Source organism: Bos mutus, chromosome 13, assembly GCF_027580195.1.
Source record: "Bos mutus isolate GX-2022 chromosome 13, NWIPB_WYAK_1.1, whole genome shotgun sequence".
Taxonomy (NCBI): Eukaryota; Metazoa; Chordata; class Mammalia; order Artiodactyla; family Bovidae; genus Bos; species Bos mutus.
Genome location: NC_091629.1, coordinates 8,402,972 through 8,423,357, shown reverse-complemented (window position 1 = coordinate 8,423,357; position 20,386 = coordinate 8,402,972). Strand labels below are relative to the sequence as shown.

Here is a 20,386-nt window from a genome sequence, read left to right as displayed (position 1 = left end):
AGGGTGTTTGCCATGACCAGTGCAGTTTCTTGGCAAAACTCTATTAGTCTTTGCCCTGCTTCATTCCGTATTCCAAGGCCAAATTTGCCTGTTACTCTAGGTGTTTCTTGACTTCCTACTTTTGCATTCCAGTCCCCTATAAGGAAAAGGACATCTTTTTTGGGTGTTCGTTCTAAAAGGTCTTGTAGGTCTTCATAGAACCATTAACTTCAGCTTCTTCAGCGTTACTGGCTGAGGCATAGACTTGGATTACTGTGATATTGAATGGTTTGCCTTGGAAACGAACAGAGATCATTCTGTCTTTTTTGAGATTGCTATTAATTAACTATACTTCAATTAAAAAAAAAATCTCTAACCCAGAATAGATGTTAGGAATTTGCCAAACCCTTTTCAAATGTTGTCTCATTAAATCTGTAAAGGTGACGCTGTCATCCCCACTTTATTCAAAGATTTCAACCCTGACTTGTGTGACTAAAAGCTCTTAAACACCTAACATTGCCTGCCTCCACGTGCTTTATTTTCCTTTGCTTATACTGCTTTACATATTATTCCATCAATGTTCCCTTTGCCGTGACTGAGTTGTTTTAGAGGCTAAAATATTTCTTCTCCCCAGTCCTCTCTCCTCATGACTTTTACCTACCTGCTTTTTGACCAAGCTGACTTTGAGACCTTAGACAATGCCAACTCATCTAGTGAACAGTGATCTGTGTCACAATATTTCCAGCATTTTAGACCATATGACATTCAATGTATTGATTTTTCCTGTCTCTGAACTGACGAATTTTGGCTTTTTATTTGACTGTCGCATCTTTTTTCTCCATTAGCTTATTTTCATTTGAGGCTTCACATGGAAGTTTTCTCAGGTGTGTCTTATCCAACAGAGAGATTATCTTTCAGATGCTTTTCAGTATTGTAGCTTCCCAAGTCCCAGTGAAAGATAAAGTAATATTTACATTAGGATGTCTTACCTGATATAATCTATGGAAAGTACTTTAAATATTTATTAATGCAATATACCCTACTATATTAAGTAATATTTCATGTTTATTATCAGATATAGCTTGATATAAATTTAAAGTTGATATAAATCTGGATTCTGAGAACTTACTTTTACTCTGATGTTTTAGACATACCTCAACTGCTGTTTTCATGAGGCCACTTGCCTTCATGATTTTGAGGATATTACTCAGGGCTAGAATCATCAAACAAAACTTGGAGATGTTTGTCATCTTCCTATTTATGTTTCTGGGGCTTTGATTGCAACTTGTGTCAGGCTCAGTTAAATACCATGACCAAGAAGACATCATCCTGTCTCTTGTCAGCATCATGATTTAATCACTAAGATACTCACCAAGTCTTCGAATGAGTCCTGGAGATTGTTGATGGCCATGTCTGTGACTCAGCCATGCTTCCTGTATGGTACACTCTAGATTATGGGAATTGTCCTGGTGGATAGCATTCCAGGGCAAATCCAGCTCCTCTCTCAGCTCCACTGGGAACTCTGTTCATCCCATTTCTAAAACCAAATGGATGATAACAACAGAGTAATCATTGTTGTTGTTTAGCTGCTCAGTCGTGTCCAACTCTTTATGAACCCATGGACCATAGCCCGCCAGGCTCCTCTGTCCATGGGATTTCCCAGGCAAGAAAACTGGAGTGGCTTGCCATTTCCTTCTCCAGGGGATCTTCTCTACCCAGCGATCAAACTTGTGCCTCCTGCACTGGCAAGCAAATTCTCTACCACTGAGCCACCAGGGCAGCCCAACAGAGTAATTATCCAGTTAGTAAACATGTTATTTAACAGTGTTTTCTCAGGTTAATTTAACTGGGCATTACAAGCAGAGCTCTTTCACTTCTGAGCCACTACCAAAATCCTGGCCATAATGCACCCACTTCCAGACACGCATGTGAGGTCCACACTGCTTCTCTCTAGTGATGTTCTAGGGTTATCCTTATATTGAGCAAGATGGAACCGTGGGCTGAGTTCAGAGGGCACAGGCCTTTGGCCTGACTCAAGGATTAGCCCAGGCTGGTCACTTACCTTTTTAAAACATCACCAAGAACACTGCAGTTGTGGAATATATCTCCCAAGGAACAACTCAGCTGCACAGAGAGATAGGGGAAAAAATAGATTCATATGAGACTCAGCTATGAATACTTGAGATGCCTTTCACAGCCCTTTCTCATGTCCTTGTTCCTGGTGTGGGCCAAGAATAGGCGCTCCTAAGGGCTCCCAATTCTTCAGTGCCCCCTACCCCTGAGGCAAGCATTTTATCCACATTATTTCACTTAATTTTTTATAACAATCACATGAAGTAAGTAGTAGGGTCCCAGTTTTATAGATTATGAAATCAAAGCTTAAAGTAGTTTGTATCTGTTAATCTCCTCAGCGAGGTTAGAACAGAAATTGAGATCATTTAGGTTTGTAGAATTGTACATTGCTAGATATTTCTCAGAGAAGGCAATGGCAACAACGTCAGTACTCTTGCCTGGAAAATCCCATGGACGGAGGAGCCTGGTAGGCTGCAGTCCATGGAGTCGCTAAGAGTCGGACATGACTAAGTGACTTCACTTTCACTTTTTACTTTCATGCATTGGAGAAGGAAATAGCAACCCACTCCAGTGTTCTTGCCTGGAGAATCCCACGGATAGGGGAGCCTGGTGGGCTGCCGTCTATGGGGTCGCACAGAGTCAGACATGACTGAAGTGACTAAGCAGCAGCAGCAGCAATTTCTATCATATTTTGCAAAGGGATTGGTCCATAAGAGATTTGAAACAACCAGAAAGAAAGGAAGGAAGGAAAGAAGGAAGAAAGGGGAGATGGAAAGAGGTAGGGATGAAGGAAGGAAAGAAAGAAAAAGAGAGGAAGGGAAAGAAAAAATTGCTCCTTTCCTTCAACAGCTTGCGAAATATGGGTTTAGACATTTAATGATTAGTCCAAACTTTCACATCATGTAAGTGTCAGAATAAAGATTTACACCTTCTCCTGGCTTCAAATTTCCTGCTCTTTACAATAACACTCTGCTACCTCCCAATTTGATAATGGTGATGATGAGTTAAGAAACAAACCAACAATCTGATGATAATTTGTCATTAATTTTAAGAGATTCACAAACTCAAACTTCAGAATTTGAAGGCCTGAACTACAAAAAGGAGATTACATACCAAAGCCAAGGTTTTGGCTCCTGTATAGTCACCACCATCATCTTTTTGACCACAGTTATTATGGTCAGCATGAACTGAGAGCCAAAAGCCAAGAACTGATTTATCTGCTTAACACGAATTATCCTGTGCTCCCAGGACAACTCAGTGAGGCAGGCATTGTTTGCCCAGGCAGCAGCAGAGCCAGGATGCAGAGGATGTGCCTGACATCAAAGCCCTGGCATTTAACCACTGTGCTCTGCTCTTCCCACTTACAATGCGATCAATTCATGAGGATATCTGGGGAGGCACCAAAGCTTGTTTGTGAATAACAGGGGCTTGGGCATCAAACTAACTGGCTTTGAATTTGGTTTAAGAGCTATGTCATTTTAGGTGCTGGGGGTGAGGGGGGGAGGATGGGGGGAAGAGAAGTGAGTTTGGGATCGACATGTGTACACTGCTATATCTAAAATGGATAACCAACTGTTACAGATCCCTGCTGTATGGCACAGGGATCTCTGCTCAATGTCATCTGTAAGCCTGGATGGGAGGGGAGTTTGGGGACAATGGACACATGTATATGTGTGGCTGAGTCCCTTGGCTCTCCACCTGAAACTATCACAGCACTGTTAATCGGTTAGACTCCAATACAAAATAAAAAGTTAAAAGAACAGTGTAATCTTAGACCTGTTTCTTTTTTTTTATGTTAATTTATTTATTTGACTGCACCCGGTCTTAGTTGAGGCATGCAGGACCTTTAGTTGCAGCATGTGGGATCTAGTTCCCTGACCGGGGATGGAACCCACGCCCCCAGCATTGACAGCGCAGAGTCTTAGCCACTGGACCACCAGGGAAGCCCCTCTTACACATGTTTCTTAACCTCTCTGTGCTTCAGTTATCACGTCTGTAAAAAGACCTGCCTCCAAAGCTTATGGTAAAGATTAAGTGTTTTAAATGAACAATGTTTGGCACACAGTGTTCGATAAATTATAGCTATTGGTGATATTGCTACAATTATATATCAGTACTTTTTAGGTTGACACAAGAGTAAAAAAATGTGGAGTTATAGTTTGTGGATTATACTATATAATCCAAATATAATATAAACTATGTTATAGTTTATGGATTTTGATTCTTGGTCAGACTTTACAAAATTTTGCTTTTCATAATAATGTGTGGCTTTGTGGAGTTCCATCTAACATGCTACGAAAGAGCAAAATTAACCTAATACTTTGTATTTGCTAGGATGTCACAATCTTTATTTTAGGTCTTCTCATTTGATTAAATTGCTGCTCTCTTAAATACGAAAAGAAGCAGACCTCAAAAAACAAAAACAAAAGCCACCAGGAAGCTGTTACTCCAAGGAAAAGAAACCATTTATGTATTTGTTTCTGAAAGACATTTATGATTTCAGTTCTAAGAATGTAAGTTCCAGAAGCTAACACCTGGAACACTGCCTTCTGCACAGTAGGGCCTCAGTAAACGGTGGTGGTGCTCTAGTCACTAAGTTGTGTCAGGCTTTTTTGCAACCCCATTGACTGTAGTCCTCCAGGCTCCTGTGTCCATGGGATTCTCCAGGCAAGAATACTGGAGTGGGTTGCCATTTCCTTCTCCGGGGATCTTCCCGACCCAAGGATTGAACCTGCCTCTCCCGCATTGCAGGCAGATTCTTTACCGCTGAGCTACCAGATCCTCTCAATAAAGGCATCTTATGGAGAACTCAGTCTCAGCGGATTATATTCCTTTTAAAATATATATCATTAAAAAAAAAATCAACCTTTGCTGTCTTTCTACTAAAAAGCTGTATCATGCCACTTTTGCTGTATTTATCTGCATTGAGCAGAAAAGAGCAGCCTGGGCTTCAGCTGATGTGTGTCTGCTACCTTGACCCTCTAGCTCTTCCCTGCCTGCGGGGTGGGGAGCGCCGGCAGCGAGCTGTGTGTGCAGAGCGCGGCCCCTGAGTCAGCGTTACCTCACCCTGAGTCAGATCCTGCTCCCGCATCACCGCGTGGGGCGGCTCTGCTCTGCAAGCCGACACTGCAGCGCTCACCGCAGTCCTCAGCCCCTCCCAGCGGGCTCCAGTCTGCGCAGGAAAGGAGGGGTGTCGCCGGGAGCAGGCTTGCTCCTGCAGCAGGAACGCCTTGCCGCTCAGCTCGCCCTTGTCCTCTCTCCTGTGGTTTTTGCCATCTCGCAGATGACTCTGCAGCCCCCCTGGCTCGCCTGCTTTTTCTGCCCCTGCTGTTCATTTACTGACCTCTCCCCATCTCCTTAGAAAGATTCAAGGGTAGCCTCTTTGCTCGGGTAATAAACTAAAGAAAGAAGTTGATGTTTGAGTTTAAAAAAAAAAAGAAAGTCTCAATTCTGATGACATGATTTATGACTCCATCAATCTTTGGCGGATAATTCCTCATCTGTGAAACCTGAGGTTTGACCAATGTTTCTGGCACCTGGACCTGATGATGCCCTGAGAATCTAACTCATTTGGTCCATGTGGGGCCTGGGAAACTATACTGTTAAAACCTCCCCATGTTGTTTGGGTGGACAGCCAGGCTCACCCATCGTTAGACATGATCATTTCCAAAGTCCTTCTAACTCTTTAACAGTCTATGAATCAAGTCCCTGAGTCAAAAAAGGAATTTATTAACTGCATCAGTTTAGATGGACCACAAAAAGGTAGAAAGATTCTTATTATTTTATTTTGGTAAAAATGAAATGCTTATATCTTTTTTAAAAACCAAGTTCAAATACCATGGGATATCACTTATATGTGGAATCTAAGAAAAAATACAAATGAACATATTTACAAAGCAAAAACAGGCTCACAGACATAGAGAACAGACTTGGGTTGCCAAGGATGGGAGGATGGGAGAGAGAAAGATGAGTTTGGGATTAGCAGATGCAAGCTATTATATATAGAATGAATTAACAATAACGTCCTATATATATGTGTGTGTGTATAACTGAGTCACTTTGCTGTACAGCAGAAATTAAATACAACATTGTAAGTCAACTATATTTCAGTAAAACTAAAACAACAAACAAAGACATGTTCACCGGGCAACTGCAGAACTATTTGTGTTTAAGCATGAAATTTTGTCTTGAAAAATTCTAAACTGAACGGAAGTGCCAAGTCAGAGCCCAGTGCTCTGTGGCCTCTCACTGCCCTAGTAGGTCCAGGGTCCCAGGAGAGAATGCAGTTAGCTCACTGGGTCAGCAGGATTCCAGTTCTCCCCGGCGGTTGGCAGCAACCAGCCAAGTTCATTGTGAGCACTTCCTGCCTTGTTTGTTTGCTGTGGACTGCATCAGGAAACAAAGTCTGTCAAATTAAAATTTCTGGCTGAACCCTTTGTTGAGAAAGCTACATTATCTATGACATCAGTGACAAGGCCAGAATCGAGAAAATATACATGAATCTCCTCCCTCAAAAGTATTCAGAAAAAGAGAGGGAGGCCAGATGTTTCCTTTCGGAGAGCAAAGGGCCTGAGAACAATGGGTGGGAGGAGCAACTACAAAAGGTCCACTTAGACTACTTCCTCAGTGCCTCTGGATGCTACCGAGTTCCACGAGGGCATCACACTCCTCCGTCCTAGGACAGGACCTGGCAAGTAACAGATGCTCAAGAAATATTAAATACATACATAAATCAGGCAGTTCTGATCATCGAAAGACCGCTACCTGCTGAGGGTTAACTGGGGAAAAACTCTAGTGAATTCTAAGCTCGGAAAGACAGAGATTAGGTCTTACTCATTTTATGGGGCTTGGCAACATCGTCAGTAAACATTTTGTCAAAATAAATTGGCCAAGAGCTCTTCTAGTTTGAGGGAGAGTCAACATAGGAACTGGTAGTAAAGGTTACCAAAGTCTGCATGTATAATATAAATTGTACATATGTTTTTTTTTTTTTCTTGAAAAACTAAAGGCACCTGTCCATGGTAATACTTATTTCAGTAAGAGAAATAGCATTTTTCAAGGTAATGTGTTTACAAACATGAATACGATAGTCTTAGGACAAAACACTGAGTGATTAACAATAGTGAAGATTTGAATTGCCCTAATTCAACAGGGAACTTGTTAAATAAACTCTGATGTTTTTATGCAATTATATTTTTGGTTGAAATCACATTTCCAAAATCATTTACTGCTGTGGGGAAATATATATATATATGTTAAATCACAAAGACAAGGCAGCAGAAACTGTCGGCTCCTACCCTGGCCATCTCCCTTCTCTTTTCTAACAACACAGCTTTGTCAAAGTTTCTACTCTCCTCTGCGTAGCTGTGTGCTTCAGTGGGCAGGCCTGCTCTGGGGAATCAGTCACCAGTGGTCTCCATGAATGCCCCTTGCAAGTGGTAGGCTGAGACATGGACAGGCATGGGTCATTTCAGGCCAGTGATGTGGTTTGGATGGGGAGGAAGCGTCTGGGAAGTTTCCCTCCATCTTAAAAAGAGACACAGGAAACCAAAGTTCTGCTTCTACCTACTGGTGTGTCTGCAGGTGACGCCTGCACCACGGCAATTACCAGGCAGCGAGGCTGGGCCAAGCTGACACCAGGAGAAGGCAGGAAGAGAGGAAGGCCTAGATGGGGGACAGGGTGGCTGTTGATCTGCTGGTCCCTCAAACGTGGCATCATCCGCTGTAAGTTGGTGGCCAAAAGTCAATTCATCCATGTCCACCCACTGTAATCAATTCCCCATATGGCCAATTTGCTGAATTTACTCACTGATTTCAACTACTTAGATATTTAGATACAGATGAGTGATTTTCATTTAGTCTTCAAAACAGCACTTAAGAAATATTCAATTTGTCTTTGTCCCAGTCCTTTATTGCTGTAACTTGAGACTGACTGTTAATTAATTGTCCTGCTTAAGAAGTCACTTAAATTTGTCTGTGTTGCAGTTCCTTATTGCTGTAACTTAAGATTGACTGTTAATTAGTTGTCCTGCTTAAGAAGTCACTTTATATCTGGACTTCGGTAAGCCAATTATTTCTGATTGTTTAAGGCAAATGAAAATTGAGCCTTGGTTTTCTCTTACTTGCAGCTGCTGCTGCTGCTGCTAAGTCACTTCAGTCATATCCGACTCTGTGTGACCCCATAGACGGCAGCCCACTAGGCTCCCCTGTCCCTGGGATTCTCCAGGCAAGAACACTGGAGTGGGTTGCCATTTCCTTCTCCAATGCATGAAAGTGAAGTCGCTCAGTCGTATTCGACTCTTAGCCACCCCATGGACTGTAGACTACCAGGCTCCTCCGTCCATGGGATTTTCCAGGCAGGAGTACTGGAGTGGGGTGCCATTAGCTAAAAGCATATTAATACTTGTTGGTTGAGAGAGAGGCAGAAGAATTCTCTCTCACTTATTTCTGAATTGTAGGAATGGGAATACAGCTGATTTGTGCGTTTATTATGTTTACTTTGTAAGGTGTATAGCACAGGGGAACTCTAGCCCATACTCTGTAATGACCTATATAGGAAAAGAATTTTTAAAAGAATGGATACATATATATGTATTAATAAAGTTGATTCACTGTGCTGTACTGCAGAAACTAAGACAACATTTTGTAAATCAACTCTACTCCAATAAAAAATTTTAGAAAATCCTAGCATGTTAGAGCTGCAGAGACTATTCAGACGAAGAACTGCTGTGATGATGAGTAAACTGAAAACCAACTCAAAGCACTTAAGCAAAAGCGCAATGGATTGCCTTTCGTAGCGAGGAGGTTTGAATCGAGTGGGACAAGCATCAGGCTTGGCTATACCCAGGGTTTAAGGCTGTGGCCGGCACAGGAAACATTTCACCTACAAAAGGATGGGGAGAGCCCCAGGACTGCAGAGTGGGGACCACAGGAAAGGTGCCTCTGCGAGGCCACCGACCACTCTCTGTTGTCCCCGAACCTGAGGTTCCAAAGCAGCAGAAGTCAGTGTGTCACTAGGGTCAAAGTGGTCCACACTCCCAACCAAAAACGTGTGCAAAGGATCTGCATCATTTTGTTATTTGTTGTTTATGTATCACTGTTGTCTGCCCTTTAAAAAATCTTATTGCCTCGGGAGTCTGGACCCAGCAACCCGGTCTTTGCTTCCACAGACAGAGGAAGGAAGGGAACTCACTTCCCAGAGTGCAACCATGAGGCACACGGACCAAGGGAGATCTTTCAATGTCAGGCTTTCATTAGTGTTAGGTAGAACGCTGTTTTTCAACTCAGTGTGGAGTATTTATATTTTAGAACCTCCTGATGGAAACATTGAGGCAAAAAAAAAAAAAGGGCTGGGGGGACCATCTTTTTCTTTTTTCCTCTACCTAGTCCCTAAAACAAGGGTGGGCAGTTTTTTTCCACAAAGGATCTAATAGGAAATATTTTTGGCTCTGAAAACCATATAGTCTCTGCAGCGATGATTCAACTGCAGTCATGATGCAAAAGCAGCCTTGGACAATATGTAAACAAATGAGCATGGCTGTGTTCCAGTGAAATTTCATTTTCCAAAACAGGAATTGGGATATATTTGGTTTGCAGGCCTTGGCTTGTTTGCCAGTCCCTGCCCTAGAGCACTGATTTCTTTGGAAAAAAAAAAAATGCTGATTAAAAAGCACCGTTTAAGAAATACTTCTGACAGAGCAAGAAAATTTCACATCTTATATAGGTACATCCTGTTTTAGGTGTTTTGATAATTATCAAAGGCATCAGTCTGAAACAGAAATCCTTATTACCTGTTTTGTGCTTCTGTTCATTCCAGAAGAGGAATAGCCTTATCAAAGGATGTTGCTTAAGCGACTTCCCTAGTGGTCCAATGGCTAAAACTCTCAGTTCAGGGGGCTTGGGTTTGGTCACTGGTCAGGGAACTAGATCTTGCATGCCATAACGAAAAAGAGATCCCACATCTACAGCCAAGACCCGGTGCAGCCAAATAAATAAATGTATTTAAAAATTTTTTTAAAGGCATGTAGCTTAAAATTTTAAATGAATAAAATTGTTTTAATAGAAAAATAAGTTTAATGTTTTAAAATCTTGCATTCCAAATGTAAATTTGATTAAGAGAAAGAACTGGGCAATCTGAACTCTGAGTAGAGTGATCATACATTTGAGGGACCAATAAATTACATTTCCTTACTGGGAAGGGGAAATTAACTGCTATTTTTAATCTCTAGAAATTCCTACCCAATGACAGAGGTAGACTTCAAAACTTGTTTACAGACTCTACTTGGCTTTTTTTTTTTTGGCTTTTTTTTAAAAACAAGTAATGTTTCATTTTTATAAATTAAAAATATTTAGACTAACAAACTTCTAATGTTTATTAATATACAGAGTTAAATGTACACACCATCTTATTTAAACTTAAAAGAACTCCGTTTTGGGGGATCGTTACTATCATTTTCTTATACTATGGCAAAAACATACTTCAAACTATAAGCTTAACTCACGTGTACATGGTAACCTCAGAAACTAGGTGCCTTGGGCATTATTATCCTTATTTTCAGAAATAACACAGCATCAGGATCAGGGAGGTGACCTGATTCTTGCCACGTCTCACACTAGCAGAACTAGAACCAGAACCTAGATTTTTGGGCTCCAAGTCCACACTCTGTACTCTACCACATTTATCAAAAACCACCCTCATGGCCATGCAGACTTTTCTAATCTTCAATTGCTTTACAGATTAAAAAAACAAAACTGAGTCAAAGAACAAATTATTTCAATTTTCAGATGTGCCTTAGAACTGTTCTTTAAAAATCACAACAAAAAATTGTAATGTGTTTTGTGGTTGATCAATTAAATCTGTAGGATGAAGGGGTAAATTCAATATGGGATATTGACCTAAATCCTATGGGATTTAGGCCCCCGTGGCTGCCTAAAAGCTCTGGTGTACCTTGGGAGTCAGGAGTTTTTGAATATGCTTAAGTCTGCCACCATCGATGTCGTGTTTTTGACCCAACAGTAAAAAACTGACTGTCCAAGAAGGCTATGTACCAGTTTTAATATTTTATTTTGTTATATTAGTGATCCCTGTAGCATTTTATTTGAAAAAATATTACTCTGCTAAATAATTTACTAGGCTAGGTCATTTTTCTCCCAGCTTTGATATTTTGTGATACTCTGATTTCAGAATCAAATCTATATCTGAATGTGAAAAATGTGCAGTGAGGAAAGCAAGCAATTTTGATTATTGCCATATGTTGATGATTTTGATGCATCTGAACTGCAATCAAGGGTTTTTGAACTATTCTATAGTTTCAGAGTAAACTGAACACACAGTATGTGCTTAATAAACATTAAACATTAGTGAACAAAAATGAATAAGTGAATGAATGAACACAGACTTACAGGTCTCAGAAGGGAGGGTGACCACAGAGCTAAGTGTTGTACAGGAACAGTGCAGCCACCTGGCTCTGAAAGCCATGTTTCCATTCCCACGGCCCAATGGTTTTTCGTTTTCTGAATAATTTTTATTGTGGCAAAATACGCGTGACATAAAATTTACCATTTTAACTATTTATAAGTATACAGCTCAGTGGCATTAGGTAAATACACCACTGCTACCCACCACCAGAACTTATGCTTCTTCTCAAACATAAACCCTCGACCCATTAAACACGAACTCCCATTGTCCCCTCCTTCCAGGCCTTGGAAACTACCATTCTATTTTCTGTCTCTATGAATTTAACTGTTACTCTGAGTACCTCCTGTAAGTGGAAAGACGCGATATTTGCCCCTGTGTGCCTGGCTTATTTCACTTAGCATATTGTCTTCAAGGTTCATCCATGTAATAAGTGTGTGTCAGCAGCTCATGCCTCTTAGGGCTGCATAATCCTCCACTGTATGCATTGTATGTGTAGACGACATTACTCGTTCATCCATCGGTGGACACTGGGGTGTTTCCATCTTTTGGCTCTTATGAATAATGCTGCTACGATATTGGGTGTACCCAATATCTTTTTCCAGTGCTTGCTTTCAATTCCTTTGGGTGGATACCCAGAAGTGGCATTGCTGGATCATATGGTAATTTTGTTTAATTTTGTGAGGAACTGCCGTGCTGGTTTTTGTAGCATGGCACCATTTCACACTCGCTTCAGCAATGCACAAAGGTCCCAATTTCCCCACATTATGATCAGCGCTGGTTATTTCCTCCCCACCCCCCACTCTGCCTTCCTCCCTCCCTTTCTTCCTTCTTCTCTCTTCTCTCTCTCTCTTCCTTCCTTTCTTCCACCTTTCTTCTTTCTCTTTTTGATACTAGTTTTTCTAATGGGTGTGGTTTGACCAGTTTATAGCCGAGTAAGAAGCCAAAGAAGAAAGGAAACGAATGAGCCTGAGAATCCAGGAACATTAAAGCGAAACCAAAGCAGCAACTCAGAGACTCCATCTAAGTAGCTGCTGTAGGATTTCCTCGCCACATCCTGTTGTGGATTCCCAGGGGATCTCAATCCACTAAGAAAGCAGAGGCGCATGGATTATGTTGTTTGTCAAATATGCTGTGATTTCAATCTAGTGTTTTCTCTTTTAAAAAGTTATCTGGATACAAAGTTAACTGAACTATTTTTAGTTTTGACTCTAAGATGGATGGATTGCTTCCCAAATCCTTCTCCTGCACACACTATACTCGTTGAGTTCCAAATATACAGACGGAAACTTAAGGACATAAAACAAAGTCAAAGTATTTGGAAAAAATAAATTATACAATCATCTGTGAGTAGATGTTACATTATTCTATTTTTCCAAAATGAATGGAAACCCTCCAGTTCCAAAATTATCTAGGAGATCAGTGTCTAACTCTCCCTCCAGTGTTCTGTTTCATCACCCCCATGACACACCTAAGTATCCTTCTTGAACTTTGTGTGTGTGTGTGCTCAGTTGTGTCCAACTCTTTGTGAACCCATGGACTGTAGCCCACCAGGCTCCTCCATGGAATTTTCCAGGCAAGGATACTGGAATGGGTTACCATTTCCTCCTCCAGGCAATCTTCCTGACCCAGGGATCAAATCCAAGTCTCCTGTCTCCTATCAAACACAATGTCTCTTGCATTGGCAGGCAAATTCTTTACCACTGCCTACCTGGGAAGCCCCCTTAGACTTTAGTGTCACTCAAAGGGTCATCTGTCTGATTCTTATTCCCAAGAGAGCACAATACTCACATCTGAAGAATTAACATTGCCATTGTTTCTCACTGCCAAAGGGAGTTTTGTTGCATATCTGTCACCCTCAGGCAACAGATGTGGCTAGTCTACTCCACACAATACTGCTCTGTCCTCATCCCCATTGAAGTCCTAGGGAGAAGGAGCCTAGCTGGGTTTGCTCTGTGCTCAGGCTGCGTCTTCAGTGAATAGAGCCACACAGCAATCGCTCCCGGGCACAGGCTTTGTGCCAGCCAGAGCGACTGGGCTGTAAGGAACACTGAACATCAGCTACGCATATGTTCAAGCCAGTCTTTACAGATCCTTTAGAAACCCATGTTCCTCATGATGTTTACATAGACTTTGTTTTTTAGATCAACCGAAGTTTCAGGTTGCAACAAAACTGAGCAGAAAGTACAGAGAGTCTCCCTATAGTGGTGTCGTACAGAATAGTTTCACTGCCCTAAAAATTCCTCTGTGGCTGCCTATTCATCATCCCCTCTCTCCTATTCACTTGCAACCAGTGTTTTTATGTCTCCATAGTTTTGCCTTTCCCGGAATGTCGTATAATTGGAATCATACAGCATGTAGCCTTTTCTAACTAGCTCTTTATGTTTGGGTTTCCTCCATGTCTTTCATGGCTTGAGAGGTCACTTTTTTTGGGAGGGTGGGGTATGTGGACATAAGTTTTCAACTTATTTGCATAAATACCAGAATGTGATTCCTGGATTACCTGGTAAGAGTATGTTTAGTTTTGTAAGAAACTGCCAAATGGTCTTCTAAAGTGGCTGCACCATTTTGCATTCCCACCAGCAATGAATGAGGGTTCAAATGCTCCTTGTGAGCATTTGGTGGGATCAGTGTTCTGGATTTTGGTCATTCTAATAGGTGTGTGTTGGCATCTCATTTTGCTCATTTTTAAATCTGGTTGTTAATTTTCTTATTGTTGAGTTTTAACAGTTTTTTTCTATATTTTGGGTAAACATCCTTTATCGGACATGTCTTGTGAGATATTTCCTCCCTGGCTTCTTCTCATTCTCTCCACAGTGTCTTTCACAGAGCATCCTCAAGATAATTTTATTTCTAGAAACTCATTGTTCTTCTGTGGCATTGGATTTTGGTCTGGATCATGCTATTAGTATTATTACCTAAACTGCCCTCTCTGTCTTAAAATTCCTTTCCTAGAGACTGTGTTCTTCTTAAACAGATTGAAACATGTCATCCCTAATAATCACTTTTGCATCTCAGGGACCTCAGGCCAACCTCTACCCAGTCATAGAACGCTCTTTACGTCCTAAGCCATGACATGGCAGTCTGAACACCCTACACTTGCCTGAAGGGGCCTGGAAAGCTGCAGAGAGTTGCTTTGTGGCCTGCCTTGGGGGCCATGCAGCAGGAGACATCAAGTGGCCTTAGGAACGGAGCACAGTTCCCAGCAAGAAAACCGGGGACCTGGTCATCTGGCTGCAAGAAACCGAATTCTGCCAAACACTTAATGAGCTTGAGAAAGAATCTAGAGCCTCATGTGGGATGAGATGGTGGCCTGGTGGAGCCTGATCAGAGGACATGCCTGGACTCCTGACCCATGCAAACTATGACATAATACACATGTGTTATTTTAAGCCGTTAACTTTGTGGTCATTTGTCATGCAACAGAAAATTCCTACAGAGGCTATACAGTGAGGGGAGTCAGGTTATAAGAAAGCCCATAAGGTCTTGCTCCCTCTCCTCAGGGAAACCCTTGGACTCCACAGTCAGATCTGTGTTTGAAGGCATCTTCTCGCTGGCCCAAATTCCTTCAGTTGGCCAGAGGAATAGCTCCAATCCCGGTTGGCCCCATTGCTGCCTGCCTGTGGAGCGGGCTCAGCATGCCAGGGTGCTTTCCTCTGGCATACCTGAAAGGAAGCCACTTGCACTATGCCCTCCCTCATCACCAGCCTGCCTAAGAAGCGGCTCACTCACTCCTTTTGGTCAAGGCTCCGATCATTTCCTCCCAGGAGACCCCAGAGTCAGATCTATGTACCTGCTAATACAAGTAAATCAGCTAGACAGCAACATCACTAACTACAGAGGTAGAATCTTCTGGTCAGAAGGGGAACACCAAGATGACCATTCAGAACAAAGGGACCTCCATGAAACAAGATCCAGGGGAATTAGGAAAAAACTCCTAGTTCATATTCACAATGAGATTTGAGACGATATTGAATCCACTAAACCAGCCAACCAACCAACAAACCAGGTTTTCACCAAAATAAATGCTCTGAAAATAAACAGTTCTTTGACAAAAATTTAAAACTATAATTGCCAAAAAAAAAAAAAAATCTAGATAATGACAGTGAATAATATGACAACCCCAAATCTGGATTACATTGATGGAGTATACACACAAGAAAGATTGTGAGAAAAGAAAAATACCTTGGAGAACAGATTTAGTAGTCCAATCTAAGAATAATCAGAGTTCTAAATGCAAAAACAGAAGCAGGACAAAAATCAATGAAATAATATAAAACAATTCTTCAAAGCTAGAGAAAGTACCTGCTGAATCTTGAAAATTGAAAATGTTCATCAAATAATGACAGCATTATTTTTCAAAGCCCATTTCTAATATCAAGAACCATGAAGTGTGTGAGGTTTTATTAGAGGAAAAGAAAATGGAAAGAATGAATGGTAGGAAAAGGAAAAGAATGGTAACTATGAATTATATTCAGAAAATCAGAATGTAATAATATACCAATCATGTACTTTTTTTGAATAATTACTTGTGAAGATATTTTAGTTAAATAAAATCTGAATCAGAGTAAGGATTACAAGAAAGGAAAAGATATATAAGAAAGGACACTAAGTAGTAAAAATCCAATAAAATTTAGAGTAAAATCTAAATAAATTCTGAGAAATGAAGTGTGATGCAATTAAAAGTAATCTTAAAAAATAAGTCATATTGTAAGAAAATAATTATTACAGTGTCTGGAAAATTGGACAGATTATTCAGTAAAGCCTGGGGAAAGGAAAGAAGAAGGGCAGGAAGAAAAAATAAAGACCTGCAAAGGGTTCCCATTGGGGTAGAAAGTCCAGAACATTGCTATAATTGCTGTTAGAGTCTGAGAGAGAAATGTGGACTCACATGTCTTTGGTAAAATATAATAGTGACCACCAGTAGAACTAAACTAATATGTAGAACTGCCTGGTCAATAAAGAAAAAAGATTATAAAAACTGGTATAACAAAGGATAAATCAAGAGAGGAGGATAAACAGTAAATCTTAGAAGTTCTCATCTTTAGAAAAAAAATTATAACTGTGTGGTGATGGATGTTAACTGGTCTCTTCACAATACAAATATTAAATTACGTTGTATACCTAAAATTAGTACAATCTTACATGTCAACATTGTTGTTTAGTCGCTCAGTTGTGTCTGACTGTTTGTGATCCCATGGACTGTAGCCCGCAAGGCTCTGTTCATGGAATTCTCCAGGCAAGAATACTGGAATGGGTGTAGCCATGCCCTCCTCCAGGGCATCATCCTGACCAGGGATTGAACCCACATTTCCTGCAAGTCTCCTGCATTGCAGGCAGATCATTTACTGCTCAGCCACCAGGGAAGCCCATATGTCAATATACCTCAATTTAAAAAAAAGAAAGAGAGGGAGGAAAAAATCATAGGGGACGGGGCCTTTTTGCAGTGTTCCCTCGTGGGATTTGCCTTCCACCACGCACTTCCTGGCCTCCCCTCCAGGAGAGTTGTCTAAGAGATATGAACTAATGGCAGACATCACTTCATCCACCTTTTCTTTTTCCTGGGTCCGAGGAGGCCCTGCAGACTCTAGCATGCAAGCTGAGGTCTGTGGGAAAGTGGAAATCTCACCATTCAGACTTGGGCAATGGGGAGTGAAGGCATCTCCCACAGGTCATGTCTAAGCCACACTCTGGGGAGAGGTTTTCCAGAGTGCCACGTTAAGGTACCCATGGAACTAATAGTAAAGTGGGCACTGTTGTTGTCTGCCTGCTGTTGAAAACCAGGGGAACAGAAACTGATTGGCTGGATCAGCTGATATTCTTTGGAGGGGTCTTTGATACAGTACCATGATGCTTAAACTGGTAAGACTTCCAACATATCTTAACAAGAATGGCTTGAGCTGCAAATACAGCAGCAACAGAAAATAGACCCTCATACAATTCAGTAGGTGGTGAGAAATGGAATATTTCCTGCCATAGGAGTAAACAAAGGATGTCACAGCCATCAGCAATTGCAGCCACCATGCTTAGTGAGCTAGTGAGCCCAAGGGCACCCAGGAAGGAGAAGAGTACCTGCAGTCCAGCAGCCATCAGACTGCAGCCACTCCCTACATGAGCCCTGAGGAAGCTCAGGGTTGCGAAAGCACAGGATGCGGGCCCCAGAGAGCTGAGGTGTATATAAAGGAGTGATTTATTTCAGTGAGCCCCAACTCTTGCATCTTTCATAACTTGGGATATCTGGTTTTCTTTAATTAACAATAATCTTATGATGTTCCAATTACCTGCCCTTTGTTGCAAAACTTACTTCCATATAACCTGACTCCTCCCCTCACCTCCTCAGAACAGTTATCTCAGGCTTACTTGAGATGCTCCCAGGGTTGAAGTCCTAAAAATTCCCACTGAATAAAACATAACTCTCAGCTTTCATTTTGTGAATATTTTGTAAGTCCACAGTGGGCATGTGAGTGCTTTTGAGGAAAGGGAAATGAAACTATAGCATTTTTAAAGTCTCCTGACTTTGAACAGAAATCCCTCTTATTATAATTTACCATTAGGGGAAATACTTGATCATGGATATATATGAATTTAAAGATGTTCACGGCAACATTTTCTGTAATCTGAAAACATCACTGAGGGGAACCCTAAGGCTTCATGAGAGATGGAAGAACTGATAAACAGTTACATCAGTCAATGGCTGCAGCCAGTAGTAACAATGGGGTTGATGTATACATATTAATGTGTAAAGTTATATAAAATGAATCAAGTGAAGGAAGTCCCTTGTAGAGCATTATCTATATTATGATCACATCCACGTGTGTGCATGTGTATGTGTACATGCTTATTTTTAGAAAGAGGTCAGGCAGGATAGTTTTGATCTCTCTGGTCTCTGGGGAGTGTAAGGCTGTAGGGGATATTCACATTTTTCTTTTTTGCATTTCTCTACTGCTTGATTTTTCCAGGATGAGAATGTTGCCTTCTATTAAAGAAATGACAGTCAATTTAGTGGGAAAGTATTGTTTTGGGGGATACATTTGGAAATCTGCAGAATTATTACTTTACACAAGGAGACTCTCAGTGGGTAGTTATTTGGTTTCCTCTGTCACGTTGCTTAATCTTAGCAACATTATAGAGTGGTTTTCCTAGTTGACTTGCACAGAATACTCTGCCCTTTTGGAGGCCACTTTTATGGAATCCAAGAATAAGCCTATGGGCTCACTCTGGTTATTTAGTCATGTTTAAATTTCCCAAGTTACAGGCATTATTTATTATTGTCTGATCATCAACAAAACTATATTAAAAACTATATGTTGATGATCAGATAATAGGCTGTGACAGGAAAGTTTTTAAAAGTGAGACTCTATTGCTTTCAAGAGGTTCAGAAAGCATTATGGACATACTCTCAGAAAAATTTAATAGAGTACTAAAAACTATGTAGAGATAGATGCTATGACCGTTTTATGAGTGGAAAACTGAGGTAGTTTGAACTATGCACACACTGGCAAGATGGAAACGCTAGGAATAGATGTAAAAGCTTTCAATTCTTTTCCAGACCTTCATCCAAAAGTCCCTGACCTCCCTTTGATACCATTCTGGTCAAAATTCTTGGTGGGTCTATTTTTCAGTCTGCCAGTAACAATTATGTCACAACATCAAAGCAGTTACACATCCATAATCATTTCTGGTCAGTAAGGATACCTCATGTGTAACTTGCATTATTTTTTAACCGGCAGCAATGCTTCAGTCACAGAGATTTTGTCTTAGATCATCCACTGGACTATTTCTATTTAGAATATTTTTTGTTTTGTTTAAATAAAAAAAACAAGTACACGTAGGGAGAAGGTTAGAACTTATCATCTTTAAAAATCAAGGTTGAGAAAAGTCTGTCTTTCATTAGTTCTCCAGAATTTTTAATAGCTGTTTAATAACCTTTCCTGCAGTTAGATGCCCATTTGCAGCACTTCCCTTTTCTGATCTGTCTTCTGAATCATCCGCAGACCTGACACCGTTAGTAATGATGTGTGCTGAAGGGCAGGTTTCCTCCTAACCACCCCCTCCCCGGGCCGGTCACTCCTACTTAAGGCAACTGACTCAGGCTTCTCCGGGGTTTTTCGCCTAGCAGTTTCTCTCTATATATGGTAATAACACTACACAGATCTGCGCGTGCTTCCCGTTGGAAAACTGGAAGGAGAAGTCACGTGAGCGCAGCTGGAGCCTGCGGTTGGCCTGGCAGCTCCTCCGCAGTGGAAGGTGAGCTGCGACGAGGAAAACACTTAACCTTTTCGTTACCTGCACTTAACCACTCCTCGCTACCGCCAGGAGCCGCTGGCTTCCGGGGCGCATCCCGGTCCGGGTCCGGGTCCTGGGCCCCCGATGCTGCTGCTGCGGTTCTTGGAGTCCTTACCCTCCTGCCTGCCGTGACCTCATCGAACCGCGCAGGGCAGTTATCCTCGCTGGGTCACTTTTCACAGCAATTCCTTATTAGAGTTAGGTGTGAAGTCCACTGTCAGCTGCTTTCCGCTAAGTTGATGAAGTGCAGTTCTATCCTGGAGGAGGAAGGGAAAGTAAATGCCTCCCTTAAGCAACTCGGAGTTTCTCACCCCTGGGGCGTCAGGGCTGAGACGGTGGCACAGAGCCTTGGATGATTTTGCTCTGTGACTTTAGGGAACAGTCTCACTGTTATTCATTGTGACCACGGCTTCCATCTGTAGATTCCCATCGTGCCCTTCCTACCGAACTCCCCCAACCCTGCCATGCAGATATCAACCAGTCAATCAATACATACTGTATTGTAATCAATGGTCTCTCTCTTCAAACTGTTATCCAGACCACGCTCATTATTTGTTCCCTCCACTGTGTCCTTCCTGGGCAAAACCAAACAAAGTCAAACCAAAAGCTTCAGGGGGAAAAAGTGTACTTAGG

The 20,386-nt window shown here is 41.5% G+C and overlaps 1 long non-coding RNA gene across 1 annotated transcript in view; it reads right to left on the bottom strand.

The window, feature by feature from the left end:
- LOC138990500 (uncharacterized) overlaps positions 1-20,386 on the bottom strand; it is a 33,330-nt gene extending 12,944 nt beyond the window's left edge. Inside the window, exons 1-4 of the long non-coding RNA XR_011466642.1 lie at positions 20,250-20,386; positions 19,754-20,010; positions 2,042-2,103; positions 1,352-1,516 (exon numbers count right to left, since the gene is read on the bottom strand). This is a non-coding gene — a long non-coding RNA (uncharacterized lncRNA). The remainder of the gene's footprint in view (positions 1-1,351; positions 1,517-2,041; positions 2,104-19,753; positions 20,011-20,249) is intronic.